Source organism: Ursus americanus, chromosome 27 (genome assembly GCF_024610735.1).
Source record: "Ursus americanus isolate L20-20 chromosome 27, mUrsAme1.1.p, whole genome shotgun sequence".
NCBI classification, from domain to species: Eukaryota; Metazoa; Chordata; class Mammalia; order Carnivora; family Ursidae; genus Ursus; species Ursus americanus.
In genome coordinates, this window is record NC_142153.1 from 43,501,367 (window position 1) to 43,528,100 (window position 26,734).

Genomic DNA, 26,734 nt, shown 5'->3' on the forward strand with positions numbered 1-26,734 from the left:
ATTATGGAAGGGTAAATACTCTTTCATAAGCTTTTACTTCAGAAGACAGGTGGCAGATGATAAATCATAGAACTATGTAGACAGCCCGAAGGCCATGTAAAGGCATCTCCTACTGTAGAAATGCTCTGTGCCAACAATTAGGAATTAGATGAATGAGAGGTGACAGGGTTCCACCAATAGGCCCTAACACATTGGATTTTTGTGAGAATCAAACAAAATAATGGACAGTACCTGAGATAGAGTAAGAGTTCAATAAAGTTATGATTATTCTGTCAGTAAATCATAAGTATTTTTAGTATTTCTGCCCCTGCCACCCCCCCCCCGCAAAAAGCGAGGGCTACCTGCATCTTAGAGTTTTATGCACCTTAATGAACTTTCAATTTTATCTAATCTAATAGTTTCTGAAATTTAAATCCCACTGTATGATCCAGCAGACTGGATGAAGTGAGGCAGGTGTCTGGTGTGAGCTCCGCCTGCCATTTCCGATCATTCACACAGCAGTCTCAAGTTCATTTAATGAGCTCTTCCCTGACAACAATCTATAGCTCTATATCATTCTGTTGGTATCGCTACTTGATAATCTCTCTTTTCTTTTATACATACGTACATATATGTATGTGTATATATAGGTATGCATATATATGTATGTATATAATGCTGTTTCCCCACTACCAAGAACAATTAGTCCATGAAAGCAGATCTCTCTTGTTTACTAGCTAGAACTGTGCCTGAAACATAACAGACTATCAATAAATATTTGTTGAATACAAACAGACAAAATCAAGATATCAGTGGAATTCACCTTAGTGCCCACCCAATCTTCCTTTAGATTCTTTAGTCCTTGTATAACCAATATTATTTTAAGGTTTCTGCTCCTGGGTGCAGATTTTTTTTTCAAGATTTTATTTATTTATTTGAAAGAGAGAGGGAGAGGGAGAAGCAGACTCCTGGATGAGTGGAGAGCTGGACATGGGTCTCAATCCCAGGACCTTGAGATCATGACCTGAGCTGAAGGCAGATGCCTAACCAACCGAGCCACCCAGGTGCCCTAAGGGTGCACTAGAATTTTAAGAAAGGTTTACCTCCTGCATTCCAGAGCTCATAAAGGGCTGGCTGGAGATAGCCAGACAGAATCACCATTACCCTCAGAGTATCACTAATAAGTACTAAATCTCTCACTTTCCCTGCCCTTCTATCCTAGGATTTTCCCAGCTGTTTTCACACTGAATGTAGGTCTTATGTCAGACCCAAGAAAAGTGGGAGCATAAAAAAGAAAAAAAAAAAAACTTACGAAAATAGACTTGTTGCACTGCATGAGGAAGTATACATTTATATGTAAATAAATATTGCTTTATATGTACATAAATCCCTTAAGTCTAAGGCATGTTTTCTTATATTAGCAAGGGATGTCTGTTAACCAGAAAATTCCAGAATCCTAAGGCAGCCTGCGGAATTTATTGAGATTCAGAGATCATCCTCCCCTGAATTAAATTTTTAAAAGTACCCTTTCATCATTTTTTTCTTTTTTTAAAGACATATGAGCTAGAATTTAATCCTTTATCCTTGGGAAGTGTCTCGGGGAAAGGCAATATTCAATTTCTTCACTTAGAGGCAGTCTTATTCCCTCTTCTTATCGTTTATAATCTGTTTTTTTTTTTAATGGCCTAGCCCTTGAATGGAATATGGAAGGCAACTGAATGAAATATGCAAAGATAGGGTGCATAGGAAGATGAAAATCTAGAAGAGGGTGGGATAAAGCAAAGACCATTCAGAAAAACCACCTTTAACCCTTAGTAGTGAGACTTCAGGTGACCAGAGTGCCCACTATGAACCAACTCCTGTTACTCAGTGCAGAGCAATAAAATCCTGCTCTAAAGAGAAATGTCAGGAACATTTTACACAGACAAGGAGATCCCAATTTGTTAGTTCCTTCCTCTTTTTAAAATTCCTTTCCCATCTCCTTTCTCTCTTAATGCCTTCATTTTGATACTTACCCTTCATTTTGATTTCCCTTACCCTTTCATTCTGAATTGAAGTAGTCACTTAAAGATCTGTAATAAAGCAATTGCACTACTGGGTATTTACCCCAAAGATACAGACATAGTGAAGAGAAGGGCCATATGCACCCCAATGTTCATAGCAGCATTGTCCACAATAGCTAAACTGTGGAAGGAGCCGAGATGCCCTTCGACAGATGACTGGATTAAGAAGATGTGGTCCATATAGACGATGGAATATTACTCAGCCATCAGAAAGAACGATTACACAACATTTGCTGCAACATGGACGGGGCTGGAGGAGATAATGCTAAGCTAAACAAGTCAAGCAGAGGAAGACAATTATCATATAGTTTCACTTATTTATGGAACATAAGAAGTAGGAAGATCGGTATGAGAAGAAAGGGAAGAAGAAAGAGGGGGTAAACAGAAGGGGGAATGAACCACAAGAGACTATGGACTCTGGGAAATAAACTGAGGGCTTGGGGGGTGGGGGGACAGGATAGGCTGGTGATGGGTATTAAGGAGGGCATGTATTGCATGGTGCACTGGGTGTTATACGCAAACAATGAATCATGGAACTTTACATCAAAAACTAGGGATGTACTGTATGGTGACTAACATAATATAATAAAAAATATTATTAATAAAAAAATATGTAATAAAGGGCCTCTCATTCCTCATGTACCATTTTATTCCTAGCTGAAATATTTGCTGTTGTATAGACATGACCATACTACTGAATGTCTATAATTCGTTCTATATCATGATTATAATAATAGGTGCAATCCTAGGGTAAGCAAATAATCTCTCAAAGAGCATACTTCATTCCTCTAAGGAACATAAACTCTTTCAAGAAAATGGGATTTCATTAACTAACTTAACCAAAAACACATATGCATAATGGAAGTAGGCATTTCTGATGGCAAAGTGCCAATTTTGAATTCCAGAGGAATCTAAGAACTAGCATGTTGGCCTCTGCCACATCTAAACCACCTACACCACAAAATGAGAACACAGAACACAACAGACATGACTCTTTGGATAGTACGATGATATATTTTTTGTGTCAATTTAACTGGGCCATGGGTACCAAGATATTTGATCAAACATTATTCTGGGTGTTTCTATGGGATGTTTTCAGATGCAATTGACATCTGAATTGGTAGACTGAGTAAAGCAGGTCGCCCTCCATAATGTGCGTGAGCCTCGTCTAGTCAGCTGAGAGCATCAATGAAACAAAAAAAGCTGACCTTCCCCCGTGTAAGAGTAAATTCTTTTTCCTGATGGCCTTCAAACGGGGGCATCCGCTTTTTCCTCTCTAGCACCTCTGACTAAAACATCAGGTCTTCCTGGGTCTCCAGCCTGTCCACCTTCAGACTACAGTTACACCATTGGCTTCCTCTGTCTCCAGCTTGCTGACTCATCCTGCAGATTGTGGGACTTGTCAGCCTCCATAATCTTATAAGCCAATCCTTTTAATAAGTCTCTTGCTTTATTACTCTTATTTGTATTATATACAACCTATTGGTTCTGTTTCTCCTGAGAACCTTGATTAATACAAATAGAGTAAGTTATATTACAAAAGGCAATTCTTTAAATTCAGTTTAGATTTCTAAAAGCTGGGGTACATTTTACCCCAGTAGTCAACTTTGGTAAGGTTTCTGGATCCTCCTCTTTATTTAATTTCCCCTCAAATTTCCAACAGGTAACAGTTTAAGATATCACATTTTTTTAAGGAAATGGTAATATTCTCCCATATAGTCAGTAGAGGAATTAACTGTCCTACCCTGCCTTATAGAATTTTAGTTGGAACGAGCATGAAAGGGAAGCTATCTACAGCCTCCGTGTCTGGAAGTGAAAAGGAGCGCCAAGAAGATGAATTTATCTCCCAAGGGTATAGATCCTCAGAAGCGACACTCGGGCTCAGATGCAATCTTCTAACTCAAATCAGAGCTGGGCTAATACTTCGCATAGTTAGATGTTTGGTACAAATAAAAGTTACCAACGCATCTGAACTCTACTCAGTTAAGTTTCATGTGCATAAATGGGGAGAAAAAATAAAATTATGAAGAGATTCTTCTTAGAATGTTTCACACCCTCTCTCCCAGCAAAGCAAAGCACAAACCCTGAGCAGTTACAAGTCATTGTCTCTGAAGTTGGTTAGAAATCTATTGATAATATTTCATTACCAATAGTGCATTAAGACCTTTTCCAGATTCCAGCTCACAAATGTGGAGAAATTGGATTCTTGTGGGTAATGATTCATTTATTTCATCTCCTCCTTTGCCCTTTTTCATTTGGTGGGATTGATTTTCTTTCTTCATATAATTTCACTTGTCACTATTCATGACTTGCGAATTGACCCTCTCTTCTCTTTGTACTTTCCTTTACGAGCCAACTTCTATTCTTAAAAACAACTGAAACGCACATTAATAAAAAAATACTGAAGATGGCATTTATGCAAATACTTGCTTTAAGTTATGTTTTCTTACTAATATAAAGTTCTGTGCTTCAGATACACCTATAAAGAAATATCAAACTACCACCAGGACTAAGATAGTGAGACAAAAATTCCTCAGGTGTCCAACGGTAGCCCCTCTCATCCCACGTATGCATCCCAGCAAATTTAACCTTGAGCTACCTTTTATCCTACAGAAGGAAGAAGTGGGAAATAATGGGATCTCTGCCTTCAATTTTCTAAGGCAATGCCCAACTGTTTTAAGTTATTAAAAACAACAACAATTAGTCGAATTTCCCTTGAGTTGCAGAAAAATGGGCCTTCTAAAATTCTGGCAAGCCAGGGGGACCCTGCTTTCTCCCCTAATATGAAGACTGAGTGTTCTTGGAGCAGCTTGGTTGAAATAACTAGTATAGTTTGATGCTTATAAAATTTCCTTATGTCCAAGTATTACTACTGAATATTATTCCCAACTGATGATGTAAGACCTGGGAATAAAAGGGCAGAATCAGAGCAAGAAAAAAGATTTCTGGGCTGGGCAAGCCCCTCTCATGTACAAATAGTGACTGTGGGACTGTCCCCTTGCCATAGTCTTTAGGGAACAAAGAAAGCTATATTGAAATTTGTGGCATTAGTAGTTACGCTCATTGTCTTTTCTTTCTAACTCCACTTAGTTTATCAGGTTACTTTTTCTGGTATGGTAGTTCTGAAGTTTTTTTCTGAAGTAGAAATTACAGTTTCTGGCATGACTATCTTCAAGCTAAAATAGTTGGACAAATTTATTTCTCCTTTTTTGTATGAACATAAGGTACAACAGAACAATGGATACCTGGGCAATGTCACAGAGATCTTAATATTTTGCTACATTGCCTCTTGCAGATGAATCAACTGTCAAAAGCATAATACTCCACTGAAGAAGAATTTATTTGCACACAATAATGAAATATTTTACATTCAGCTGATCGCCCACATTCTGAAATATCTTAATGTATCTTTAAAATTTTATTTCTCAATCTTTAAGTGACTTGAAGATCTATCAATTCAAGAACGCTTGGACCATCAAGAAGAGGAAACACTGGTTTGACTGACCTAAAAATCAGATTTGGTATATATTTACTATAATTTGGATATGTTGTTCAAGCATCTTGAGTATCAGTTACCTCATTGACAAAATATGGAAATAATGCCTACCCTGAAGACTTTTTACCAGAATTAGAAAATATAATGTCTTAACAAAGTACTAGACACTAAAGGGAAACACTGCTCAGTTTTAAGAATATATTTAAAATATTCACTGAGAGAAGAGTCAGTGCAAGGCTTAGGATAGATGGGTTAAAGATAGAAATGGTACCTTCCTGGAATCTGAGTAGATGTGAAAAAGCTGGAGCTAGAAATAAGGGGGAAAAAAACGTGTCTGGGTATTTAAATACTACAGAAGGTCAGAATTAAAAAGTACATGGCAATTTCTTTGCTATATGGAAATACAGAGAAAAGTGTTCAACTCTGACCCTAGGATCTGAATGAAATAATCAAACAGATATAAAAATTGAGTACAACGGTGTCTGGGCTGGTAAACAAGAAAAAATGCAAGCCATGTACAATCAATCAATCAATTAATCAATATCTGCTAAATATAGTGCAAACATTAAAAATAAAACAAGTTAGAAAAAGATCTTTCTCCTGCCCTAACAAGAAAGTTCAGCATTTTGGGAACTCCATACTGAACCTCGTGAAACCATACCTACCATCGCCAGCAAGTGAGACTGGAAATACTATTGTACCTGGTGCAGTTAGGAAGTTATACCACTCAGAATCCTTGCTAATTCTGAAGATCGGCCAAAATTGCAAGCAGATGCAATCAGTGGGTTAAGTATTCACAAAAGCATATAGCCAACAGGTATTTAGAAGACCAAAGGGGCCTCTCCATTGTGCAGACAATATAGAACACTGTATGGATGATGCTCTTCAGGGCACAGGCACAACTTGCGACTGGCTTAGATAATTTATCTCTGGATTTATCAATATGGGTATTTTTTGACATATTGATCAGAACAATTTCATTAAAAATAATATCAGTATCTCTTAAGCTTAAAAAATAATTTTAAGACCAATGGAAGAAGTTAGTAATATTCTGTTAGTGAGGATATGGGAAATTGGTATTCTTGCTTATCAAAATGGGAAAGGAAAATTATTGTGGAAAAAAATTTGGCCTGTGAACTGTCTGTAATTTTCTTTTTTCTTAAAAAAATATATTTTTTTAAAATTTTAAGTAGGCTCCACACCCAACATGGGGCTTGAACTCACAATGCTGAGATTAACAGCTGCATGCTCTACCAGCTGAGCCGGCCATGAAATCCATTTTGTCCATAGTTTTTGAACCAATAAATTAAGATTTAGAAATTTCTGAGAGGATATATAGATGCACACAAGTATTTACATACAGGACATGTTCACCTTTGCCTGACTTCAATTAACAGAAAACAAACTGGGTATTTTCTGTTATCCTCTCCACCTATTGTTACTACATATATTATTTTACCTGCCTTAAATACCTTTGTATCTTCTCTTCCTTACCTAACTCGGGCTTCTCTTTTCAGACATAGCTCATTTCTTACCTTCTCTGGGAAGCTTTTCCTGACATCCCGGACAAGATAGAAGGTTCCTTCTCTAAATTCCCAGAGAGGTCTCTGCATATTTTTTATCATTGTGCTTATCACATTACATTAAATCTATGTAAGTGATTTTCTTCTGTACCAAACCACAAAATCTTGAGGTATGCAAAAAATAGTTTTTGAATTGAACTAAAGTGAACTGTACAACTGAACAGGGAATACAGAAGAGACAGTTTGGGGAAGATGTGTATTCAGCTTAGATACGTTGAATTTGCAGTAGATATTAAACATTCAGGAGAAAATCTCAAGAACTGTTTGGAAAATTGGCAGGTGGAAATTCACATTCGGGGATCAAGAAAGATGCCCAGTCAAGAGAGATTATCAATGAGCTTTAGCTATTTTTTTAGAAGTAGCACTTTAAAAAAAAAGGATGAGAATATTAAGGAAAAATACAGAAAAAGAAAAAAGAAGGCAGCACAAAGAACCTTAGGAAGTACCAACACTTAACCATTTGAAGAGCAGGCAGTGGATTTAAAAGATATATGGAGAGGACAATGTCCAAATCACAGGTTGCAAAGAAGAGTAATCTATATACTATTATTTCTTGTTATTGTTTATGGTTAGAACTGTGTTCTCAATCTGGGACAGTTTTGTCCCTCAAAAAATATTTGACAATATCTGATGACATTTTTTTGTCACAACCAGGGGAGTACAGGTGGGGTGAGGGGAGAGATGCTGTTAGAATATGGTAGGCAGATGACAGAGTAGCCACCTGTGTTAATTTGATAAGACTCCCCAAATCAGACACCACAGATTGAGTGACCTAAAAAACACAAACTTATTTTCTGAAGACTGGATGTCCAAGATCGAGGTGCCTCCAAGGTTTGGTTCCTCCTGAGGCCTCTCTGCTTGGCTTTCAGATGGTGGCCTTCTTGCTGTGTGCTCACTTGGCCTGCATACTCTGTGTGGACAAACCCCAGTGTCTTTCAGGGTGTCCTGATTCTGACCCAGGATATGGGTCAGAATGATTAAGACCCACCCAAATGAACTTATTGTAACTTGATTAACTCTTTAAAGGCTCTATCACCAAATACAGTCACAATGCTGAGGGTTAGGGCTTCAACATATGGATTTAGAGGGAAACAATCCAGTTCATAACACTCTGCCCTCTAGATACCCAAGAATTTATGTCCTTCTCACAAGCAAAATATATTCACCCCACCCCAACAGCCCAAAATTATTTTTTTAAGGTTTTTTTTTAAGATTTTTTTTTTTATTTATTTATTTATTTATTTATTTATTTATTTATTTAACAGAGAGAGGCAGCCAGTGAGAGAGGGAACACAGGCAGGGGGAGTGGGAGAGGAGGAAGCAGGCTCCCAGCAGAGGAGCCTGATGTGGGGCTCGATCCCAGAACGCTGGGATCACGCCCTGAGCCGAAGGCAGATGCTTAACAACTGCGCCACCCAGGCACCCCTGTTTTTTTAAGTTTTTATTTAAATACAAGTAAGTTAAAATGCAGTGTAATGTCAGTGTCAGGTGTACAATTTAGTGCACACCACACATCAGCGGGAGCTCATCACAAGTGCACTCCTTAATCCCCATCACCTATTTCACCCAACCCTACCCACCCACCTACCCTCTGGGAACCATCAGTTTGTTCTCTGTAGTTCAGAGTCCACTTCTTGGTTTGCCCCTCTTTTTCCCTTTGCTCATTTGTTTCATTTCTTAAATTCCACATGTGAGTGAGATCATACAGTACCTGTCTTTCTCTGATTGACTTATTTCACTTAGCATAAAGCTCTCTAGCTCCATTCATGGCATTACAAATGGCAAGATTTCACTTCTGATATATACAAACACACACACACACACGTGTATGTGTGTGTGTGTGTGTGTGTGTGTGTGTGTGTGTGTGTGTGTGTATCTCACATTATCCTTATCCATTCATCTATCAATGGACACTTGGGCTGTTTCCATAGTTTGGCCATTGTAGATTAAGCTGCTATAAACACTGGGGTGCATGTGTCTCTTTGAATTAGTATTTTTGTATTCTTTGAGTACATACATAGTAGTGTGATTGCTGGGTTGTAGTTAATTCTATTTTTTTACTTTTTGAAGAACCTCCCCACTGTTTTTGGCTGCACCAGTCTGCACTCCCACCAACACTGAAAGAGGGCTCCCCTTTCTGCACATCCTTGCCAACACATTGTTTTTTGCGTTAATTTTAGCTATTCTGAAATGTGTGAAGTGATATCTCATTGTAGTTTTGATTTGTATTTCCTTGGTGGTAAGTGATGGTGAGCATTCTTTCATGTGTCTGTCGGCCATCTGTATGCCTTCTTTGGAAAAATGTCTATTCATGTCCTCTGCCAATTTTTAATTGGATTATTTGGTTTTGGGGTGTTGAATTTTGTAAGTTCTTTATATATTTTGGATACTAACACATTATTGGATACGTCATTTGAAAGTATATTCTCCTGTTCTGTAGAATGTCTTTTAGTTTTGTTGATTATTTTCTTTGCTGTGCAGAAGCTTTTTATTTTGATGTAGTCCCAACAGTTTATTTTTTCCCGGTTCCCTTACCACAGGAGACATAGCTAGAAAGAAGTTGTTACAGCTGATGTCAAAGAAGTTACTGCCTGTGCTCTCTTCTAGGATTTTTATGGTTTCAGGACTCACATTTAGGTCTTTAATCCATTTTGAGCTTATTTTTGTATATGGTGTAAGAAAGATGTCCAGTTTCATTCTTTTGCATGTAGCTGTCCAGTTTTCTCAACACCATTTAAGAGACAGTCTTTTTCCCAATAGACAGTCTTTCCTGTTTTGTTGAAGATTAATTGACCATACAGTTGTAGGTTCATTTCTGGGTTTTCTAACTTATTCCACTGATCTATGTGTCTATTTTCCTGCCAGTATCACACTGTTTTGATCACTACAGCTTCACTTTTTTAAGTTAAAATATTTTATTTAATTATTTCAGAAAAATAGAGAGAGTGAAAGCACGTGTGGCTACAGAAGCAGATGGAGAAGCAGACGCCCCGCTGAGCAGGGAGCCCATGCAGGTGTTGATCCCAGGACCCTCAGATCATGATCTGATCCAAAGGCAGACACTTAACTGACTTAACTGCCCAGGAGCCCCATCGCTATAGCTTTGTAATATAACTTGAAGTCCAGAATTCTGATGTCCCCAGCTTTACTTTTCTTTTCAAAGTTTGCTTTGCTATTCACAGTATTTTGTGATTCCATACACATTGTTGGAATATTTGTTCTAGTTCTGGGAAAAATGCTGGTGGTATTTTGACAGGGATTGCTTTAAACCTGTAGATTGCTTTGGGTAGTATAAACATTTTAAAAAGATTTGCTGTTTCAATGTATGAACATGGGATGTCTTTCCATTTCTTTGTGTCATCAATTTCTTTCATCAGTGTTTTATAATTTTCAAAGTTTTTCAGTTCTTTGATTAGGTTTATTCCTATGTATCTTACTGTTTTAGGTACAACTATAAATGGGATTGCTTTCTTTGTTTCTGCTGTGTCATTGTTGGTGCATAGAAATGCAACAGATTTCTGTATATTGATTTTGTATCCTGTGACTTTACTGAATTTGTGTTATCAGTACTAGCAGGGTTTTTTTTTGTGTGTGTGGAGTCTTTCCAGTTTTCTATATATAGTATCATGCCATCTGCAATAGTGACATTTTACTTCTTCCTTGCCAATCTGGTTTCATTTCTTTTTGTTGTCTTATTGCTATACCTAATAACTTTTAGTACTATGTTGAATAAAATTAGTGAGAATGGACATCCCTGTCTCATTCCTGACCATAGAGGAAAAGCTCTCAGTTTTTCCCCATTAAGGATATTAGCTGTGGGTTTTTCATATATGGCCTTTATTATGTTGAGGTATGTTCCCTCTAAACATACTGTGTTGAGGGCTATTATCATGAATGGATGTTGTATTTTCTCAAATGCTTTTTCTGCATCTACTGAAATAATCATATGGTTCTTTTTTTTAATAATAATTTTTAATTATGTTATGTTAGTCACCATACAGTACATCCTTAGTTTTTGATGTAAAGTTCCATGATTCATTGTTTGCGTATAACACCCAGTGCTCCATGCAACATGTGCCCTCCTTAATGGCACCGGCCTATACCAGCCCCCCACCCCCCCAAAGCCCTCAGTTTGCTTCCCAGAGTCCATAGTCTCTCGTGGTTCATTCCCCCTTCTGTTTACCCCCCCTTCATTCTTCCTTTCCTTCTCCTACCGATCTCCCTATTTCGTATGTTCCCTAAATGAGTGAAACCATATGGTAATTGTCTTTCTCTGCTTGACTTATTTCACTTAGCATAATCTCCTCCAGTCCCATCATGATATATGGTTCCTATCCTCTTACCTATCTCTCTATTGATCATTTGATTGATTTTTGATCCTACAAGAAGCCATAACTTTATTTATGGTAGAAACAATACAAATTCCAATCTAAGTTGCAAATATTCTTTTGAAACACCAAAAAGTGGTCCTTGTTTTCAGATGGTTACATTGTTAATTCTATAATAACATTTACAATGTCATTCCTGTTGTTCCTCAGGACTCGGATGCCTTTGCTCTTGACACATTTGCTTGTGACGTGACTAATTCTATGTCCTTAGCCTCTCCATGTGTTTCCTCAACCTCTTCCTCTTTGCTCTCCTCCTGTACAGTTGGAGTCTGTGTGTTTTCTTGAATGTTTGAGACAGCTTAAACTTGAACACTGAGTTTCTTAGCAGCCGCTAGTTGTGCCAGCTAAGACAAATCCTTGATCTTGGCTTCCCTAAAAACTATGTAGGTATCTGAAACTGGGCTCTTGTAGACATCTGGTTTTGTGATGACAGAGAGAGTATTCTTAGATTTCTGGATAGTGACTCTAGTAACCCCTTTAACCTGTCGTAGACCCATTTTAGACATAGCCTTCCATACCTTCTTTTTACTCTGGCTCTGTTTTGCTTTACTGACTGGTTCTTTATCAATTTCAGCTGCTGCTGCCAGCTGGGCTTATGTGGTTGCCAGTGTGGAATCTTGTTTCTCGAGCTCTGACTCATTAATGTTGGATTCTATTCCAGACCCAGTCTCAGTCTGGAGCTATGGTACCTCCTGCTTTATGGTTTCTGTGGGTTCAGCTGGCATTGTGTGCAGGGAACATGGAACCAAGATGGCAACAGAAAGGGAGCAAGTGGGAGTGTAGCCCATACCTGTTGCAGAAGGATTATCCTTTCTTTTATAAATGTGATATATCACATTGATTGATTTGTGACTGCTGGACCACTCTTGCAACCCAATTATAAATGCCTCTTGATCATGGTGAATCATTTTTTTAATGTTGTCGGGTTTGGTTTGTTAGGATTTTGTTGAGGATTTTTGCATCTATGTTCATCAGAGATACTGGCCTTTGTTTTCTTTTCTTGTGGTGTCTTTATCTGGTGCTGGTATCAGGGTAATGCTGATCTCCTGGAATGAAATTGGAAGTTTTCCTTCTTTTTCTATTTTTTGGAATAGTTTGAGAAGAAAAGGTAATAACTCTTTTAAATGTTTGGTAAAACTTGTCTGTGAAGCCATCTGGCCCTGAACTTTTGTTTGTTGGGAGATGTTTTATTACTGATTCAATTCTTTGCTGGTTATTGGTCTGTCAAAGTTTTCTATTTCTAACTGTTTCAGTTTTGGTACTTTTTGTTTCTAGGAAATTATCCATTTCTTCTAGGTTGTCCAATTCGTTGGTATATAGCTTTTCATAATATTCTCTTATAATTGTATTTCTCCTTTCTAATTTATGACTTTATTTATTTGGGCCCTTTAGCTTTTCTTTTTGATAAGTCTGGCTAGAGGTTTATTAATTTTTTCAAAAGATCAACTCCTGGTTTCATTCGATCTGTTGTATTTTATTTTTTTAGTTTCAATATCATTTATTTCTGCTATAGTCTGGGTTATTTCCTTCTTTCTGATGGCTTTAGGCTTTGTCCTTCTTTTTCTAGCTCCTTTAGATGTAAGGTTAGGTTGCTTATTTGAGATTCTTCTTGCTTCTTGAAGTAGGCCTGTGTTGCTATATACCTCCATCTTAGGACAACTTTTGTTCCATCCCAAAGGTTTTGGACCATTATGTTTTCATTTTCATTTGCCTCCATGTATCTTTTTTCTTATATTTCCTGGTTGGCCATTCATTGCTTAGTAGCATATTATTTAATCTCCATGTATTTGTAGTCTTTCCAGAGTTTTGGTTTTTTGTATTTTTGTTTTTATTTTTGTTGTTGGTGGGGGTGGTGGTTGACGTCTAGTTCATAGTGCTGTGGTCAGAAAAGGTGCACTGTAGGACTCTGATCTTCTTCTATTTGTTGAGGCCCATTTTGTGGCCTGATATGTGATCTATTCTGGAGAATGTTCCATATGCACTTGAAAAGAATGTATATTCTGCTGTTTTAGAATGGCATGTTCTGAATAAATCTATTCAGTCCATCTGGTCCGGTGTGTCACTCAAAGCCACTCTTTTCTAGTTTCTTTTCTGTTTGATGATCTGTCCATTGATGTGAGTGTGGTGATAGCAACCCCTACTATTATTGTATTATTACAGATTAGTTCCTTTACATTTATTATTGTTTTATGTATTTGGGTGCTCCCGTGTTGGGTGCATAAATATTTACAATTATTATATCTTCTTCTTGGGTTGTCCCCTTTATTATTATATAGTGTCCTTCTTTGTCTCCTGATACAGTCTTTGTTTTAAAGTCTAGTTTGTCTGATATAAGTATGGCTACTCTGACTTTCCTATGACATCCATTTGCACAATACATGTTTTTCTATTCCCTCACATTCCATCTGCAGGTGTCTTAAGGTCTAAAATGTGTCTCTGGAGGCAGCATATAGATGATTCTGGTGTTTTAACCATTCCGACACCCTATTATTTTTTTTTAATTTTTATTTATTTGAGAGAGAGAGCCAGCGAGAGAGGGAACACAAGCAGGGGGAGTGGGAGAGGAAGAAGCAGGCTCCCAGCAGAGGAGCCTGACATGGGGCTCGATCCCAGAACGCCAGGATCACACCCTGAACTGAAGGCAGACGCTTAACCGCTGTGCCACCCAGGTGCCCCCGACACCCTATGTTTTTTGATTGGAGCATTTAGCCCATTTACATTCACAGTAGTTACTGATAGATATGTATTTATTGTCATTTTATTACTTGTTTTGCGGTTGTTTCTGGAGATTTCCTCTGACTCTTTTTTGTCTTACTCCCTTTCTTGTTTTGCTGATTTTCTTTAGTGATATATTTAGATTTCCTTCTCTTTATCCTCTGCATGTTTATTACTGGTTTTTGATCTATGGTTATCATTAGGTTTGTATATAACTACTTCTGCAAATAGAACCTATATTAAGTTGATGGTCATTTAAGTTTGAACTCATTCTTTTCTGCTCTCCTCCCCATAAACAGCCGCAAATTCTTAACCCATTCTAGCATCAACCTTAAGTTCCAAATCTGAGCTAATATCATCTAAATGAAGTGGGGATGTGACTCAGGATATGATTCATCCTGAGGCAGAAATTTCTCTCCAATTATGATCTGTGAAAACAGACAAGTAATGTACTTTCAAAATATAATGGTGGACAAGCATAAGACAGACATTCTCATTCTAAAAGGCAGAAAAATGAAAGAAAAAGGGACGAGGGGTCTGAATCAAGTTCAAAACCTATCAGGGAAAATTCCATTAAATTGTAAGGTTCAATAATTATCTGATCACATTTTCAATGCTTTACTTAAAAATCTCCTCAGCTCCACATAACACGAGAACACAATTCAGCCAAATTCCTCTCCACTTTCCTCCAATGTCCAAATAACATGTTTCTCATTTCCATCTGAGATCTCACCAGAGACAACCTTAATGTCTATATTTCTACCAACAACTTCTTAAATGCAATCTAGACTCTTGTCAACGTGCATCCCAAAAGTCTGCCAGCTTCTGCCCATCACCTAGTTCCAAGACCACTTCCACACCTTCAGGTATTTGTTATAGCAGCACTTCATTTCTCAGTACCAAATTCTGGATTTTTCAGGGTTCTCCAGAGAAATAGAATCAACAGGAGATATATCTAGATATATAGCTATAGATACAGGTAGCTATAGATATAGATATATAGAGAGATTTACTTAAGGAATTGGCTCACACAATTTTGGAGGCTTGGTAAGTCCAAGATATGATGGGGTAGGATAGCAGGTTGGAGGCTCGGGGAAAGTTTACAGTTCAAGTCCGAATTCTTTTTTGTTTGGGAGACATCAGCTTTTATTCTGCTGAGGCCTCCACCTGATTGGATGAGACCCAACCACATTATAAAGGGCAATATGTTTTATTCAAAGTCCACCAATTCAAATGTTATTCTCATACAGAAAAATACATTCATAGAAATATCTAGAATAACATTTGAACAAATATATGGGTGCCATGGCCAGGCTGAGCTGACACGCAAAATTAACCATCGCAGGGCCTCCTCCTACAATGCAAAAGACATTCCCTCATAACAAAAAAATTATCTGGCCAGAACATCATTTGTACTAAAGTTGAGAAAGCCTGGTCTCAATTCCTGGAAAGATTATGAGGACATTATAATGAGCATTATATAAATAATAGCAACTATAGCAAAAATATAAATAATAATAAAAGCGAATGAAGGAAGGATGGAAGGGAGTGAGGGAGGGAGGGATGGAAGGAGGGAGGGAGTAGGAAAAGAAAATAGAAGAGAAGAGAAAAAAGAAAAGAGAAAAGGAGAGGAGAGGAGAGGAGAGGAGGGGAGGGAAGGGGATGGGAGGGGAGGAGGGAGGAATGGGGAGGAATGGGGAGGGGAGGGGAGGACATGAAACTGTGACATACTCTCTCTTTAGGTCACTCTCAGGTAGGTCCCACTAGAAGAACTCAGAGAGTAGTGGGTTAACTCAATAAATGTCACTGATTAATAGTAAGTGGGCCCTATGACCGTGAACATCAGGAGAGACATATCACCAGCATGTTTTATTTAGTTTCATTATATTTCATGGGAGAACTTTTTTCTTGGCCATGGGTTCACTATATACATTTCAAAGATTGACTATTAAAATAACAGACTTGGCCTTTTTTTTGTTTTCCCTATCAGCCTCGATCACTTTATAGTGTTTTTGTTTGTTTGTTTTTGATTTTATCAATCTGAGAGTCTTTTGTTGCCTTAAAGCACAAATAGGGGCTTTTATTTGGAAATAAGGGTACTTTGGCCAAATATACCTATATAAAAACCAGACAAACTACAGATTTAAAAATTAGTGTTCTCACAAATAATAAATCAAGGAGACTCATCCTTAAAAGGACTTGGTTAGAGTTTTCTGAACTAAGAAAACTTAAAAAAAATAGTTGAATCATGAATCATGGTGTTATTAGGCTTTCTCCCATAAAATCATTGCTTTATCATAACTAAATTAAAAAGCCTATTATCCTAAAAACTTATAGTCTTGACTGTTTTAATTTTGTATTATACAAAACTGTTTAGCAAAAATTTTGTTATAACAATATCTGGTATTTTTTCTAGACATGAATTGATTACTTAAGTGACACAAATCCTTTTATTAAAAAAATGTTACATTGCATTTTCTATATAGCATTTCATAATTCACTGTGATTGAAGCAGTAAGTGAAGCTGAGAGCATGAGAAGCCCACAGAAGTTTTATAAAGTAGTCAATGAAGTACCAATGATAACTGCAAAATAGCAGCAAGGCTATTGTGGTGCTTTATAGTTACTAACATGCTGTCCAAAAATGGATTCTTGTTCCGAGTATTAAGCACTTGTGTCTAGGTATTTAACTGACCCTTTTAGATCTGCAGTTGGTTGACTTTGAGGGATCGTTAGCCATACCTTAAGTCATCACTTCCTTATGAAATACTACAATAATCCTCAAATTCTGCCCTGAGTCATTCATATACTTAAAGACGAAACTTAATTTTACAGAACATTCCTCAGGCTAGTTGGTGATGCCCAAATGGTTCTTCTTTGGTCTGAGCAGTGTAAGGTGATCATGATAACAATTTTGATGTTTTTTTTAAATTAAAGAAACTTGTACAATATGTTCAGCTTTCCTTGCAAATTTGAGTCATGCACTTTTAGTTAAAATAAGGAAGACACAAGAAAAGCTAATTGATTTGGATCAGTGGTTAAATCCTGACTGGTGATCAATGAATAAGGAAACAGGATAGAGTAAATTTATAGTCTACTGAAGGTCAAGTGATACTTAGGTGTTTAAGCATCATTTGTACCACTGGTTAAGATCACTCACCTCAATCAATTACAGACCAGAGAAAAACTACGTTAGCTCTGAAACACAGTGAAATCCATATGCAAATGTATTGTTCCAAACCCGGCAACTGCCAAACCAATGTTTCCCATTTGAAAGATTTTTCTAGAAATGTTTGGTTTTATATGCAAGACATTTAATGACATAGTAGTCACATTATTAAAAAGAAATATCAACGCTGACTCATAACAAAGCAGAAGTAAAATTCACACCTTTCTTTGAGTTGAGTTTGGGGGGGTTAATAAACTTCTTATTTTGGAGTAATTTTAGATTTACAGAAAAGTTGCAAAGATAGTACGGAGAGTTTCTATATACCCCTCATCTAATTTCCTTTATTATTAACATCTTACATTACCACAGTACATTATTCAAAACAAGAAACTGACATTGGTAACATGTATTAGTTTCCCAAGGCTGCTGTAACAAATTATCACAACCCTGTAGTTTAAAACAACCAACACATATTCTCCCACAGTTCTGGAGGCCAGAGAATAAAAACAAGGTGTTTCCAGGGTCACACTCCCTCTGAAGATCTTGAGGGAGATTCTATTCGTTGCCTCTGACAGCTTCTGGTGGTTGCTGGAATTTCCTGATTTGTGGCTCCAATCGCCACCTCCATGACCACACTGCTACCTTCTCATCTCTGTGCTTATCCTATAAGAAACTTGTCATTGGATTTAAGCCACCCAGATAATCCAATTATCCTATCTGGATACCCTTAATTATATCTGCAAAGATACTTTTTCCAAGTAAGGTAACATTCACAAATCCCAGGGGTTATTAGGACATTGACATATCTTCTGAGTGGGTGATCATTCAATCCATTGCAGATTATTATTAACTAAACTCCATGGGCACCTGGGTGGCTCAGTCAATTAAGCGTCTGCCTTCAGCTCAGGTCATGATCCTGGGGTCCTGAGATCAAGTTCCACATAAGGCTGGCTCCCTGCTCAGCAGGGAGTCTGCTCCTTCTTCTCCTTCCGCCCCTCCCCTGGCTTGTACTCTCTCTAGCTCATTCTCTCTCTCTCAAATAAATAAATCAAAAACAAAACAAAACAAAACTTCAAATAGCTTTTGCATCAATGTCATCTTTCTATTCCAAATCAAGTACCAAATAAAGGACATCACAGCACATTTAATTGTCATGTCTCCCACATTCCCTCTCATCTGTGACAGTTCCTAGCCTTTCCTTCTTCATGACCTGGAGAATCTTGAGGTATACTGGCCAGTTATTCCACAGAACACCCCCCAGTCCGGGTTTCCCTGATGTCTTTCTCATGATCGTCTGGTTTATAGATTTGGGAGGAATCACAGGGATGAAATGCTTGTATTGTCACATCCTATCAGGAATACATGATATCCACATGACATCACTGCAGATGAATTTTCATCACTGGTTTAAGGTAGTTTATGCTGGGTTTTCCCAATCTGGCATTGCTCCCCCCCCTACTCTAGTCTATGGAATTGAGTCACCAAGGCCTGTCCATGGTGGGTGGGGGATGGTATGTGGGGGATTAAAGCTGTACCTTCTGTAAAGTGAAATAGCTACATATATTATTTGGAATTCTTCTGTAACTTCTCCCTCATTTATTTATTTTTAATCATTTTACTATCAGTATAGACACATATATTTATTTTATACTTTGGGTTATGTTCCAGTACTACATTATCATTTTGTCATTTGTTCCAGCTTTGCCAGTTGAGAGCTATTTCAGGTTGGCTCCTGCGTCTCTATGACTTGTCCTCATCCTTTTGGGTTTTGTTTTGTTTTGTGTTGAATACTTCTTCACTTTCTGGTACTACAAGACGTTCCAGACTTATCTTGTATTGGTGGTTTACTTTTCAAAGCCAAATAAAATATCAAATATTTAAGACTTTGGTTTTGCTTGTCTGGGATGATGAAGGTAACTCTCCTATTGATACCTCTTAGAATCTTAGTAAGTAAAAACAGTGGCACAGTTTCATAAAGTATTGATTAAACAAACAGCCAGACTAAAGAGTTATGTGAGACAGTAACTCTTCTTAAAAATAAATTGTTCATGCCTCAAGCAGAAGACAAGGCAGTCACACTGAATTCTAGTAATAGAGTCAGCAGTCTTTAGTTCCAGTGCAAGCTTGGCTGAGATGGCCGATTCCCTGTTGGTGCAAACCAAGATTAGCTATAGACTTGCAGCTCCCCTCTCACTTGCTTTTAACCTCTGTCAGTGTTTGTAAATTTACAGATGCTGCTCTCTCATAAAACCATCGATTGAATAACACACCATTTTCATATAACAGTTTTGTCCCCTGAGACCCTGGAAAAGTTTACAGTGTAGATGTAGGTCACTTACCCCAGAAATGAAATGTAACGAGCTGCCTGTGGAAGCCGACCGGCAGACATTTAAAATAAACAGCACTATGCAGAATTCTAACTTGTGTGTTTATTTATATTTTCCCTACAAGAGGGAAGCAAAGAGAAATTTCTCCAGTTATTGTTAGACTTTCTGTAAGCCAAGCTGTATTTACCTAGTACTACTTGCTCAACAACACACGAAAACAGGCTAGAATTAAGGTACTATATAGCAATAAGGGTTACTTCAAGAACAGAAGACATTTACAAATATAAAAGAGAGCACAGAAAAGATACAAATATATATGGAGAGAATGAATATGTTCATTATGTCTATAATATAAAATGTATGTATATGCTTATTTCATCACCAAATAGTTCTGTGAGATGGGCAAGGAAACTATTCAATGCATTATCTCTACTCTAGGGATAAGTATGCCTGTAGTAAGACAGGCTAATTTCTTGGTGCAATCATAGTCATTTACTTACAGAGCACAAGGATTCAGGTATTCAACACCTTTTGGTATTAAGAATACATGTACAGAAAATCACAAAGTATGTCATATACCTGAAGTGTTCTTTAATGTTCTTATGGAACATATGAGGCTTTCATTTCCATGAGAAATTTATAAACAGCTACAAAGTAGTGAACCTTTCTCTAAACTCAAGCTGTGCTTATAAACCCAATGTGCTTACAGCCTGATTAAACAGTTTCCAAAATTCAGTCTGCCATATAAAAAAATATTCTAAATCCTTAAAATGTCATTGGAAGGAAATTAGGTGTGTATTAAAGTCAAGGTGGAAAATCTGTGTGCTACTCCCTCTAAAAGGAATCCTTTCAGTAAAATACATTTTAGCAAGATACACATTATAAGATTATAAATGGAGAGACATGACATGATGTGCTCTTTTGTTTTTTGGCATGGAAAAATTTTAAAATAGTGTATTTTGCCTTGTTATTTCCACAAAAGCACTTAGTAACCTTTCATATTTTCAACATCATTTCTTGACAAGACAAAGAGAAGAGTAGTCTGAGGGTGGCACTTCGAAATGATAATCAGAGGAGTGTCATAAGAAAGAACATCATGTCAGCTGTTAGAATGCTCACCAACTATCCTCCTCAGAGAGTCAGAATAAATGTTTTTGTGATTCCTTATCAGATAGAGTGACTTTACTTTTAATATCCAAATGAAGTCACTAATGCTGAAGGGGAGGGCCTCATGACTGATGCAGCCCAGTTTAAAAGAGCAAAGAGAGGAGGAAATTGTGTAGTCAACCTATTTAAGATTACTCTTTCTCTGCTTGTCACATTAGCCTTCTGTTATTCTTCACGACAAATGTGATCTAAAATATCACTGAACATGAATTGTGGAAAACTCTGAAGAATTAATCTAATGTATTTTGATGTTTGCTTTTTACGTGCAGTAGTGAAATTACCATCCCTAAGAATTAATGCTAAAACTGCAATTTTCTATTTCCTCTCAGCATCAGAATTTTGGTGAATGAAAAAATAAAACAAAACAGAATTTTGGTGAATGCTGGATTCTCTAGATTTTTCGATTATGAAAGCAACAGCATGTAAATCTGACTCCATTTCTTTGTTTTTTTAATTCATTTATTTACTTTAGAGAGAAAAAGAGTGAAAGTAGGGGGAGCAGAGGGAAAGAGAGAATCTAAGGAGACTCGCTGATGAGTGTAGAGCCCTGTACAGGACTCGATCTCACCACCTGGAGATCATGACCTGAGTGGAAATCAAGAGTCCAATGCTTATCTGACAGAGCCCCCAGCACTCCTGCTTCTTAAACTTCTGCCATACGCATAGCATTAAGTGTTGGCATTGTACAACTTTCTGCGTCCTTTTACTTTTCACCTGAGTTTTATATTCAAATAGGATTCAAGCAGACAACATATAGCTAATCTTATTTTATCTATTCTGATAATCTTTTTATTAGTGTAGTTAGACCATCCAGACTTAACAGTGATTACTGATATAATTGGACTAATATCTAAGATGTTTGTAACTATTCTATTCCTTGCATTTGTGTTTTGTTCCTTTTTGTTTACTCTCTCTCTCTTTTTTTTTTTTTTTTTGGCTTCTCTCATTTTAATTGAGCATTTTATCACCTCTCCTAGCATATCAATTATACCTCTTTTTTAAAAAATGGCCATGGATTTTTTTATTGTAATGTATACTTTCAATTAAGCCAGTTTCACCTTCAAATAGCACTATACCACTTCAAGGACCTTACAACAGAGTATTTCTAATAGTTCCCTTAACCCTTATGACACTGCTATCCGCTATCAACTGAATTGTGTACCCCTCATACCCCTTGCAGAAATTCATATGTTGAATCCTTCACCTCCAATGTGATGGTATTTGGAGATAGGGCCTTTGGGTAGTAATTACATTTAGAAGGAGTCATGAGGGTAGGGCATGATTTTATGATGGGAAGAGGAAGAAAAGAAAGCAAAAACGAGCACACTTTCTCTCTTAGCCATGTGAAGACACTGAAAGACAGTAGCCATCTATACTCCAGGAAGAGGACCTTCACCAGGAACCAAACAGGCCAGCACCTTGGTCTTACTTCCCAGCTCCCAGAACTGTGAGAAATAAATGTCTGCTGTTCAAGCCACCCAACAGGTAGCATTTTATTTATAGTAGCCAGAGCAGACTAATACTCTACCATTTATTTCACTTAACCATTTGCTATAATCACCCGATACAGTGTTGTTATTATTATTACTTTAAGGACTATAATCCAATGCTCTTCCTTTCCTTATGTAGAGCCAAGTTTCTGACCTGTCCTTTTTCTTCTTCAAGAAGAAACTACTTACAATGTTTGTCTCAGGGAACGTCTTCTGGTCATGAATACCCTCAGCATCTGGGCTTCTTTTAAGATTTTCTCTTTGTTTCCTTCAATTCAAATATAATAACTCCGGGGATAGATTTGTTTTTATACTTATCCTTCTGGGTGTTCTCTGAGCTAACCAAATTTGTGAATTGGTATCTCTGATTTGGGGAAATTCTCAGCCATCATTAAATATTTCTTCTGCTCTCTTCTTTCTTCTCCCTCTGGTAATTTAATTAGATGTATGTTATATCTTTTGCAGTTGTCGCACAATTCTTGAATGTTCTGGTTTTATTATTATTATTATTATTCTTTTTCTCTTTGTATCTTAATTTAGAATGTTTCTACTGACATGTATTCAGTTCACTAATTTTTTCCTCAGATGAGTTTTATTTATTGATAAGCCCATCAAAAGCATTCTTCATTTCTGTTACTATATTTTTGATTTCTTGGACTTTCTTTTGATTATTCGAGTTTCCACTTCTTTGCTAACATTATCCCTCTGTTGTGATGACTTCCAAGCTTTTTATGTATCAGAGGAAGCTATATTAGGAAGTCTCCCGATTTAGCATTAGAACATTTTCACTTGGTAATTTCCTCGCTCAGGACAGTTTCCAGAATATGTCATTCTCTTATCCAGGACCAAAGGAATACAGAACTAATATATTCAAAGCGCTAAGTGTTCTACCTTTAGGCAGCCTTAGCATTAAACTACTGAAGACAGATAATTAACCGTTCTCTTAAATCTAAAGGGAATTAGATTAATCAATCTTAATAACTGATTTCAGCAATTAGTACTAGCCATAAATAGAAATCTGGACTATAGGCCTATCAAAGTAAGCTGAGTTATACTGCACATTATACTGTGCAATGGATTTTAAGGAACTTGATGGCTTAGATATATTATAGCATCTATATAATATGTATGTGCATGTTCTGCCCTTTAGGGATTTCAGATCCATTTTCCACCAGTCTCTATCCTCCTCTATGCCCTGGGAAACTGATCCATGTAGACTAAATCAAAATTTTTCTTTGCCTTCTGGCTTCTGGTTGGATTCATCAAGGGACAGGAACTCGGAGGGAGGGGAGTGAGTTTCAGGCATCATTTTCCCATCTTTCTGTGTTCACCTCTGAGTTCACAGTTCTCCCCAGTGCTGTCCTCTCCATGTAAATATCCCCTTTAGGATTTTCAACTGACCCTGACCGCTACCCACCCATGCCTGTGTTACAAAAGCATGACTGCTTATGTGCCTGACCCCTAGATCAATTTTCAACATTTAAGACAGAAAAACTCCCAACCTGGAATATATTGTTATGTGATCATGCCATTCCCACACTTCCTTGTCTTTTTCCCACTTGTTTTCTGAGACTATGGCATATTAGTGTTTCTAAAGGAAGAAGGAACAGTGTTCTGGCTGGTCCAAAAGCAACACTCGCATAGAAGAGATGACTGCCCAATTAAAGACCTTACATGTCTGAATCAGGACCAGCAACTCTGTCTGCTCTTGTTTCCAGGAGGCAGTCCTTTCCAATGGTCTTTTACTTGCTGGAAATTCTTTCCAAAGTCTGGCAGTGTTGATCATTAGAACTATCCTGTGTGTTATCGTGAATTTTGGCTTTTATTTTTATCTTAATAAATAATTCACTGGAAAATTAGGAGAGGATACAAGGCACTATTTTAAGCACAAAGGCTGAATACGGAATTAGTAATGAATGGTAAATAAACCACAAACGTTTTACCTTCCCACATAAGACGCAACACAATACAGCACTAACCTCCTAATCTGCACTCTACGCTTGAGCTAAGCCACCTAGATATTCCTGAACATTCCCAAACCTCTGACTTGGTTTTCTTACCTTCTATTAGAATTCCCTTAGATCCGTCTCTACCTGTTCAAATTCTATACTTCATTTAAGGATTATCATGAAGAGCAACTCCCCTATGAAACATATTCTATTATTTTTAAGAAGATAATATCTCTCCCTCTTTTGAACAATCTTTGTATATTATTTATTTCTCCCATTGTCTTTTCACAAGATACCCACACAGTAGATTCTCATTCTTTGTTACAGCTGTATATGTTCTACTAAGTCACTGCAGTCACTGAATCAGCAAATACTGAACTCCTAGGGGAAATTCAGGGTGAATTCCTATAAGCCTTTGGCCACACATCGCTGTTAACATTTTGATCAACACATAACCTTGTTTTGTATGCATTTGTGTTTGAAAATACCTTACTTAATATATATTGTTAATTCATTAACACTGAACTCACACCCAACAATACTAAAATCTCATGCCTGAATGAAAATTATCTGTCACACTGTTTTCTCCATAAGGCACATCACAGCCTCTGCACTTAGGAACACTAGAAAGTACTTCAAAATACAGTTGAGGGACCTTTTAAGCAATAACGTCCCAACAAGAAGCACAAAAATACAAAAAAAAAAAAAAATGATGCTACATAGATTGTAAGAAGGACACTCGCTTAGTGTGAGAGTAGAAACAAGAAGGCAGAGTATGTCCTTGTTCAGCCTCAGCTGGGAACATGCACATCAGGCGACTCAAACTTTCACGACTCTGCACAAGTCTGTGAATGACTGCAAAGGCACTGGGATTATTGGGTTTGCTATTACAAATAAATTTTAGTGATTAGGCAAATTTGGAAATAATAAATGTGTGAATAATGAGGCTAGGGGGGTGTGTGGTGTGTTATGTACCAGCTCTGTTGGCAGGCCCTGGATTAGGCATTGTAGATAAATAAAGGAGGGAGTTCACGACTTGGAAAGGAAGATAAAAGTACACTGATGCTTCCAGTGTGATATTAAACATGCAAGAGGAAAGCATGTGGTATGATAATGCCTCATAATCAGAGTACCTAGCAAAGTACCAAGGTTCAGGAAAGATTTCTAGGAAAAGATGGCCTGTGGGTTGAGTCTAGAAGCACAATTACAGCAGAAAACTTCAGAGTCTTGTTCCATAGTATCTAATACAGTGCCTGGCTACACTGGAAACAAACGGGAAGAATAAAGCTTTTAGCAAGGTATACTTGGTTAAAAACGTAAAATAGAGGGAAAAGTTATACCTAATTGAAACTTGGATACACAATTACTTCTAAAACTCTTGGAGACCCTTTTCAGCCACTATAATTACTGAAGCGGAGCACAGCGCTTTCCTGTCGCACAGACGCCACACGTCATGACATCACACACGACTAGATGGGGACAGGCGGAGCACCAAAAGGGACTGACAGCAGCCAAAATATGGGGAAGCTCACCTGTCATTCAGAAGAGTAGACTGAGAAGGAATCATGGAGAAGTAAAAGCATCGTCAGTTGTGACATCCTAAAATTAAGGCAGAAGTTTCATATTGGAGGGAGTGTTCAGTGATGGAAAGAGTCCAAGTAGTATGAAGAATGAAAAGCACCCATTAGATTTCACAGCTAGAAGATCACTGCTGACCTTGGCAGGAGCAGTGGCAGTAGATAACCACAGCAAAAGCCAGATTGCAAAGAGCAAAACTAATGTTTGTGTGCTTTCTTCTCCAACTCCAGCCACAGTGGCCTTTACCACCTTCTCAAACATGTCATGCTCCCTCTGGATGAGGGCCTTAATGTTCTCTCCTTTCCATTTGGTTGATTCCTTCTTGGGTTTGACTCAGATTTTACTTCCTCTGCAAGGTCTTCCCTGAACAACACATGCCACCTACCATACTGGATTTTCTTGTTATATTCCATATCTGAATAATGAATTATGTCTCCCTCCCCTTGCCACACCTAGGTAAAGACCAGAACCATGACTTGTTTTCCTGACAAGGGTATTCCTTGCATCTAGTGTCATTCCTGATATGTCATTTTTACTCAACTAGTAACTATTCCCCATATAAGACTAAAAATCCACTGAATTTATTCATTCCTTTTGTTTCCCTGCAGTGTCTTACATAAGTACTCAATAAATATGTTTAAGCAATCCAGCACTAATTAATTAAATTGCAAAAAAAAGACTAATAGAAAATATCTAGGTTATATGGCATCTAGAATCTTCCCCCAATACTATATGTTTGCTTTGTTCATTGTTGTATCACTTTTGCCTGGAAAGATGCCTAGCACAGAATAAGTAAACGACAGGTTGGTTTTTTGTTGTTGTTGAATTTAT

At 37.4% G+C, this 26,734-nt stretch overlaps 1 long non-coding RNA gene and 1 pseudogene across 1 annotated transcript in view; both read right to left on the minus strand.

Moving 5' to 3' along the window:
• LOC148107662 (uncharacterized) overlaps positions 1–26,734 on the minus strand; it is a 250,994-nt gene that overhangs the window by 211,916 nt on the left and 12,344 nt on the right. The window lies entirely within an intron of this gene.
• LOC123793875 (nascent polypeptide-associated complex subunit alpha pseudogene) lies at positions 11,606–12,234 on the minus strand (annotated as a pseudogene).